The sequence below is a fragment of the Arachis ipaensis genome, chromosome B06 (genome assembly GCF_000816755.2).
Source record: "Arachis ipaensis cultivar K30076 chromosome B06, Araip1.1, whole genome shotgun sequence".
Classification (NCBI taxonomy): domain Eukaryota; kingdom Viridiplantae; phylum Streptophyta; class Magnoliopsida; order Fabales; family Fabaceae; genus Arachis; species Arachis ipaensis.
The window spans coordinates 49,705,046-49,713,245 of NC_029790.2; positions in this window are offsets into that span (position 1 = coordinate 49,705,046).

Genomic DNA, 8,200 nt, shown 5'->3' on the forward strand with positions numbered 1-8,200 from the left:
AGCAGCATTTGAGTGTTGAACGCCCAAAACAGGCAGTGTTTGGGCGTTCAAACGCCAGGATGGCAGGGAGGAGGTAAATTCATTTTTTCTTCATATTTTTCATTTTAATCTTAATTTTCATGCTTCAATTCATGATTTCTTGCATAAACATGTTAAGAACCCTGATTTCTAAAACCACTAATTTCTAAAAACCCTACCTTAAAAATATCAAATGTATGTTAATCCATAAGCACAAACCCTCTTTTGCAAATTCAATCCAACTCTTTTCAAATCTTTTTAAAAACAAATCTATCTTTTCAACTCATCAATATCTTTTTCAAAATCTCCACTTTATCTTTTTCAAAATCTAGATCTATCTTTTTCAAAAATCTTTCATATCTTTTCTCTGGGACTGCTTTCTATGACTATCAGACCGTGGTCAGAGGAAAGATTGTTCATACCCACCCTGACAGGATCAGGGAGATCTTAAAGCTACCTCAGCTGAAAGATGATCCAGACTCCTTCAACAGGAGAATAATGAGAACAGACAAGGGCCTGGATAAGATTCTAGAGGACATATGTATCGCTAGAGCCAGGTGGACCACCAACACAACGGGTGTCCCAAATCAACTCAAGAGAGAAGATCTCAAACGAGTCGCCAGAGGATGGCTGGACTTCATTGGGCATTCTCTGTTGCCCACTAGCAACCGTTCTGAAGTCACTGTTAAAAGAGCAGTGATGATCCATTGCATCATGATGGGAAAAGAAGTGGAAGTTCATCAGCGAATCTCAGCTGAACTCTACAAAATTGCTAACAAAAATTCTAAAGAGGCTAGGTTGGCTTATCCAAGCATGATTTCTCTGCTCTGCAAGGATGCCGGAGTAAGGATGGGAATAATTGAGTATATCTCAGTTGAGAAACCAATCACCAAAGCATCAATGGAAAAATAACAAGCACAGGATGATCCCACCAAGAAGAAAACACAGGAATTTCTCCCAAAAATCCCTCAATTTGAATACTAGGAGTATAGTAGACATCCAGGGCTTTCCAGAAATATATAATAGTCCATACTTTGCTCAAGGATAGACGACGTAAACTGGCGTTCAATGCCAGTTTTCTGCCCAATTCTGGCGTCCAGCGCCAGAAAAGGATTAAAAGTTGGAGTTCAACGCCAGAAATGGATCCAAACCTAGCGTTGAACGCCCAAAACAGCCTTATGCACGTGAATTGTTTATGTCTCAGCCCCAGCACACACCAAGTGGGCCCCAGAAGTGGATCTCTGCACCACCCATCATAGTTTACTCATTTTTTGTAAACCTAGGCTACTAGTTTAGTATTTAAACAACTTTTAGAGAATTATTTTGTATCTCATGACATTCTAGATCCGAACTTTGTACTCTTTGACAGCATGAGTCTCTAAACTCCATTGTTGGGGGTAAGGAGCTCTGCTGTGTCCCAATGAATTAATGCAAATATTTCTATTTTCTATTCAAACATGCGTGTTCCTATCTAAGATATCCATTCGTGCCTAAATATAGAGAAGGTGATGATCAGTGACACTCATCACCTTTCTCAATCCATAAACGTGTGTCTGACAATTACCTCCGTTCTACATCAGATTGAATGAATATCTCTTAGATTCCTTAATCAGAATCTCCGTGGTATAAGCTAGATTGATGGCGGCATTCATGAGAATCCAGAAAGTCTAAACCTTGTCTGTGGTATTCCAAGTAGGATTCTGGGATTGGATGACTGTGACGCACTTCAAACTCGCGAGTGCTGGGCATAGTGACAGACGCAAAAGGATAGTAAATCCTATTCCGGTATGACTGAGAACCTGCTGATGATTAGCGGTGCGGTGACAGTGCACTTGGACCCTTTTCACTGGAAGGATGGATGGTAGCCATTGACAACGGTGATCCACCAACACACAGCTTGCCATAGAAGGACGTGCATGCGTGAATCAGAGGACAGAGGAAAGCAGAGATTCAGAAGACAAAGCATCTCCAATTCTCCATTACTGCATAACAAATAACCTTTAACCCATGCTCTCTTGTTTATTCGTAATTCAACTGATAAATATAATTGACTTCCTGACTAAGAATTGCAAGATAACCATAGATTGCTTTAAACCAACAATCTCTGTGGGATTCGACCCTTACTCACGTAAGGTATTACTTGTACGACCCAGTGCACTTGCTGGTTAGTGGTACGAGTTGTGAAAAGTGTGATTCACAATTCGTGCACCAATGTCGCACTGGAAGATGGAATGATCTTCAGGAGGATGCTTCATAGCTTCATCCAGATTGAAGCTTACTGCTCAGCCATCTATCTCAAAAGAGTAAGTTTCTAAGAAGGCATCCAGCTTGAACTTTGAAGTCTTCAGGAATGGCCTTCCAAGCAGGATGGACGATGGACTTCCTGAGTCATTAGGGGGCATCTCCAAGATATAGAAGTCAATAGGAAATGTGAGCCCCTTAACGCTCACCAGCACGTCCTCAGCAATTCCAACCGGGAGATAATGCTTTTATCTGCTAAAACAAAATGAGCTTCCGACCTTTTTAAGGGAGGGAGCCTCAAAGTATCATATACAGACAATGGCATTATACTAAAACACGCTCCTAAATCACACATACAGTCAGAAAATTTCACACCATTGACGATCGGGATTTTTTGCCAGTAAAGAATGTCATAAAAACAGTCGCGTTGTAGATATAGTCTCTAAACCGACAGAAATCCCCTTCGTGCAAACGTTTTGGTTGTCACAAGTAACAAACCCCTTAAAATTGATAACCGAGTATTTAACCTCGGGTCGTCTTCTCAAGGAACTACAAGGAAGTATGTTCTTATTATTGGCTATGGAGATTGCAAATTGGGGTTTCAAGAATGAGGAATAAGTAATTTAATGGTGAGTAAATTAAATGGCAATTAAAATGAATAAATAAATGTAAAGCAAACTTTTGGCAAGGTATGAGAAATTGGAAGTCCAAATTAGTTATCCTTATCAATAGTAATGAAAGCTGAATCTTAATTCCTCTTAGTTAACCTTTGCTAAAGCAAGGGAAGGTCAAGGGACAAATTGGTTTGATCTTCGAATCCTATTTATTTCTTAAGAAAATATTGGGATTATTGAAGTTCAATTCAATTGGCAAGATAAAAATTATCAATTATGCTGTTGAATTGGATAACTCCTGAGTTACTGATTTCTTAACCAAAACCAAAAGGGGAAAAGTAAATCTACTGGAATAAAGATGTCTTCAGAGTAAAAGCAATAATAGCATAAGTAAGAGAAAGCAATATTAAACAGGAATACCTCAAATAACATTAATTCAAATAATCTGGAACATAGAAGAATTCATAAATCAAATTGCAAAAGTAAATAATCAACTAAAGTAAAGGAACATTAAACCTGGATCGAGAGTTATTCCTAAAACCAAGAGAAGTCCTAAATCCTAATCCTAAGAGAGAGAGGAGAGAACCTCTCTCCAAGCTAATCTAAATCATGGAAAGTAACTAAATTGGCGAGCTCCTCCTGAATGGATGCATTTCCTCACTTCATAACCTTTGGTCTATGCCTTCTGGACTTAGATTTGGGCCAAAAAGGGCTTCAGAATTCGCTATGAGCATTTTCTGCAATTTCTGGTGTGTGGCCTCTGTCATGCGTCCGCGTGGGTCACGCGGTCGCGTCGTTCGGAGCTTTTTCTTGCCACGCGGTCGCGTCAGTCATGCGACCGCGTCATGTGCGTTCTGCTTAAGCCGCGCGGTCGCGTCAGTCATGCGGCCGCGTCGCTGCTTCTTCGCGCTTGGCACACGATCACGTCGTCCATGCGATCGCGTGGATGCCAGTTTCTTCAAGGACTCCGTTTTGTGCTTACCTTCCATTTTCGTATGTTTCCTTTCCATCCTTTGAATCATTCCTGCCTTAGGAGATCTGAAACTACTCAACACACTGATCATGGCATCGAATGGAATTAAAGGTGATTAAAATAATTAATTTAAAAGCATAGAAAATATGTTTTTCACATACATCACATAATAAGGAAAGGAAAGTAAAACCATGCAATTAACATGAATAAGTGGGTGAAGGATTGAATAAATCATTCAAACTAAGCACAAAATATATCATAAAATATGGGTTTATCAACCTCCCCACACTTAAACAATAGCATGTCCTCATGCTAAATCCAAGGTAATAAGTAAGGTTAAAATGATGGAATGTCATACAATGCAATTTAATCTAAATGCAATTACCTAAATGCATCATGAAATTCTAATTTATTCACTCATATATAAAGCTTACAGGTAGTTAAATTAATTCACATTCTCAAGGAGTCATATATGTATATATAGCCAAACCTTAGATAATCAATAAGCACTTTTACAATTGAGATGGGAGAAAAAGCATTTTATGAACTTGCAGGACAATTAAATAATTCAAACAGAGATAAATGTTAATGAGCTATTGAACCCTCACTGGATTTGTGTTTACTCTCTAGTCACTCAGTGTTTACTGGGTTAATCACTCTATTCCTCTTTTTTTTATTCTTCCTTTCTATAACTTTGTTCTTCATCTAACCAATCAACAATTATAGAATACAGTCATAACAAAAATCATGAGGTCTTTAATTAAGGTTGTAATGGGGCTAAGGTAAAGGTAAGGATATATGTATAAGGCTAAGTGATCTAATAAGCGAATCCTTAATTAGACTAAGATTTCACCTAACATACATACTCAGTAAAATAAAACTTATTTACCTATTTTCCTATTTTTTTTCACTTTTGGATGTTACATGCTCATGTTTCAACTTTTATTCTTATTCGGTGTGCATTGCTTTTATTTTTGCATTTGGGAAATTCTTTTGTATCCCCTTTATTAAATACTGAAAAATAAAAATTTTCTTTTGAATGCACATGGTAATTTAATCACTTTGATTTCTCATAAGCATGCTTCGCAAAATTTCTTATTTTGAGTTATTTTTATTCTTTTCAATTTTCCTACCTCTTATTTTTATCATCCATGTTCCCAATAGGTTTCCCACATTTTAAACTATTCATAATTTTCTATCTTAAGCTAACCAAGGATTCAACTTAGGATTTTTATTTTGTTTTTCTGCTTAAGGCTAGTAATGTGGCTAATAGAATAAAAAGGGATTTAAAGGCTCAAGGGGGCTAACAAGGGTGATGTGAAAGGTAGGTTGTTTTTGGGATAAGTGAGCTAAAATCAAATGATGGCCTCAATCATTCTTTTGGTATGTATCTATATTCTATATTCTATATTCTATAATTGGACATATAGATTAAAGCAAAGTAAAGAACATCAGAATATAAAAGAAGGGTGGAACACACAGGAATAAAAATTATGGTTTAAATGTAACCATACAATTAAGCTCAAAAACTCACAAGCTATGTGTTCTCTAGCTCAAAAATCATTTATCAGTTATGTATGTCATGCAGGTTTAGTTAAAAATTATCATTATTCTCAATGTAAAACTTATATTGAATGGCTTTAAAGTTCTAGTGCTTCTCCTTGATGAAGTGTTGTTAACTAACATGTAATGCTATATATACAAGGTGTGGGTTGTTTTGATTCTGTTAAAGTCTCTAGTTTACTTCCTTTTTCTTTTCAATTTTAACTAAGCTAACTTATGCTAAAAAGGGTAAACTATACTAATCAATCCACAATTTCTATAACTAATAAGTTAGAATTGCAACTAAGTGGATAAAATATGAACTAAAAATGCAAAATACAGAAATAGAGTAAAAATACATAAATAGTAGCAATGTATAAATACTCAGAAAATAAAAATAAAAATAAAGAGAAAAATACAGAAAAGTATCCAAAATAAAAGAAAAAGAGTCTGTAGTGGTTCACCAAAATAATACGCCAGAGATGGCGACCTCCCCACACTTAAAATGAAGCATCGTCCCAGATTCTCACTCAAGCAGGGTGTGAAGGGGTGTCATCATTGGAAGGGATGGTAGCTGGTGTCTCTGTAGTGGCTGGCTGGGGGTCTGGCTGCTGTAGAGGAGGGGCTGTCTGAATAGGGATCTCAGGGTCTGCAGCCTCAATCTGATGTGGAACCTCTGTCTGTGGGGCTGCCTGCTCGGTGTCTGCCTAGGGATGGGTCTCTGCCTCGGGCGCATCTGCCTCCTCCTCAGATGCCTCGGATGGTGTGTCAGGCTCGGAGGGGATGTTGCCGGATCGTATCATCAGCTTCAGGTGCTCATAGCGTCGCTTGTTGCGATGCTCCATCTGGTCAAGTCGTCGAAACAAGCGGTGCACCAGATGATAGACAGGCTCTGTGGCAGATGGAGGTGCAGTGGTGGTGGCAGGGGTGGATGGTGCAGCATTGGAGGAAGAGGGACCGGCAGATGGTGTTGCTGTATCAGCAGTAGTGGCAGTCAGGAATGAAGGTCTGTAGCCCAAGGCCAGGAAGTTCCTGCTCTGCGGGATAAGCTTCTTGCACTCTGCAGCAGGTGGCCTCTCATCAGCATCATCCCATGACACGTCAGCTCGACGGCCGAGCTGTGTAACCAGATAGGGAAAGGGAAGAGTGCCACGGACGTGGACCCTGGCCATGTAGTGCCGGATAAAGCGTGGCAGGTACAGGTCCTTGCCCTCCATCACACACCATAGGAGGGTGATCATAGCGACTGGTATCTCAGTCTCGTGAGTACTCGGCATAATGTAGTTGCTGAATATCTGATGCCATAGCCGAGCCTCATCGTTCAGGTAAATCCGCTTGATCCCTTTCGGCATGGTGGTGTTCTGACCCATGATCCAAGGAACTGACGGGTCAAGGGCAATCCGGGTCTTGACTGCATTCCAGTCAAACTTCATGAAGCGCATATCCTCCTCAGCTTTCTGATAGCCATCTGTCTGATCAGTCTTAGGCAGAAGTTTTAGAACTTCTTCTATTGCCTCCTCAGTAACCAATATCTGCTTCCTTCTGAGGTTTATTGCATCTAGGGAAGTTTTGAAGTAGTTGCAGTAGAATTCCCTAACCCAAGATGCATTAACCTCAGTCAGAGGTCTCTCCAGAAAGAACCAGCCTTGTTGTTTGATCTGATCTGAGGTGTATTGCTGGAGTTCTTCTGGGATCTTCAAAGTCTGCTCCAGGTATAGGTTCCTGGAGTTTGCAAACACTGGATACTTCAGCTCACAGTAACGGTTTGCAAACTTTACTGGGTCAGTGGCAAGAAGTAGCTGGTCGGCCTTCTCCTGCGAGGTAAAGGCTTTCTCCCGCAAGGAGGCATCGTGCATGAGGTCGATGATAGACACGGAGGCTTCGCCTCATTTCCTTTTGCCAGTAGTGGCCTTGCCTTTGCCGCGTCTCTGGGAATCTGACATCCTGAAAAACAGAAAACCAGGATATAATAAAAATAGGAAAGCAAATAGGCAAATAGTCAAAGAAAACACATAGTGGCAAAGGAGCAATAGGATAATGAATATGAGTTAAGTAGAATGTGCATTTAGGATTGTATATGAGTGAAAAGTCTGAAAAGAAGGAATCACAATCCAAAATGTAATTGAATGCAAGTTAAATAGAAAAAATTAACATCATGCCTGGGTTAGAATGTTAAAAGAAAGTAAAAGAAAAGCAAGAAAAGAAGTTTTGAAAAGGTTAGGTTGGTTAGAGTTAAAATTAGTGAGTCAGTGAAAAATGGGTTAAAGTAAGAGGCATAATGAAAATAGACTAAGTAACAAGTAATCACAGGTAGAAGCTATAGGTAACTCATATGTAAACAAGTAAAACAGTTTGATGATGATTCAAATAGAGATAAAGAAAGCAAAAATAGGAATCAAACATCAAAATTGCAGTTTATGAACCAGGAGATCAAAGAAAATAAGAATACATGCCTAAGCATTCATGAATTGGTTTGGTGAAATTATAGGAAAGCACAGTTGAAAATGCCAAAACCAATACATGAACAGAAATATTTCACAGAAATTTGGGCAGCATTCCGGCTAAAATAGGACTTTTCCAGAAAATAAACAGCAAACAAGCAGTTCATATGAATCCTAATTAAAGCTTACAATTACATATACGGAATATAAACATGAAAGTTCAATGTAAAGAGCAGCAAATGCAGGAAAGTACAACATATGAACAAGATCACAGCAGCAACAGATCTGCAAATTTGATAAAACAGAAACAAGAACAGTGCAAATAAACAGACCTAAATCCACTAACCACATCCTAGGCTACCTAACAACCT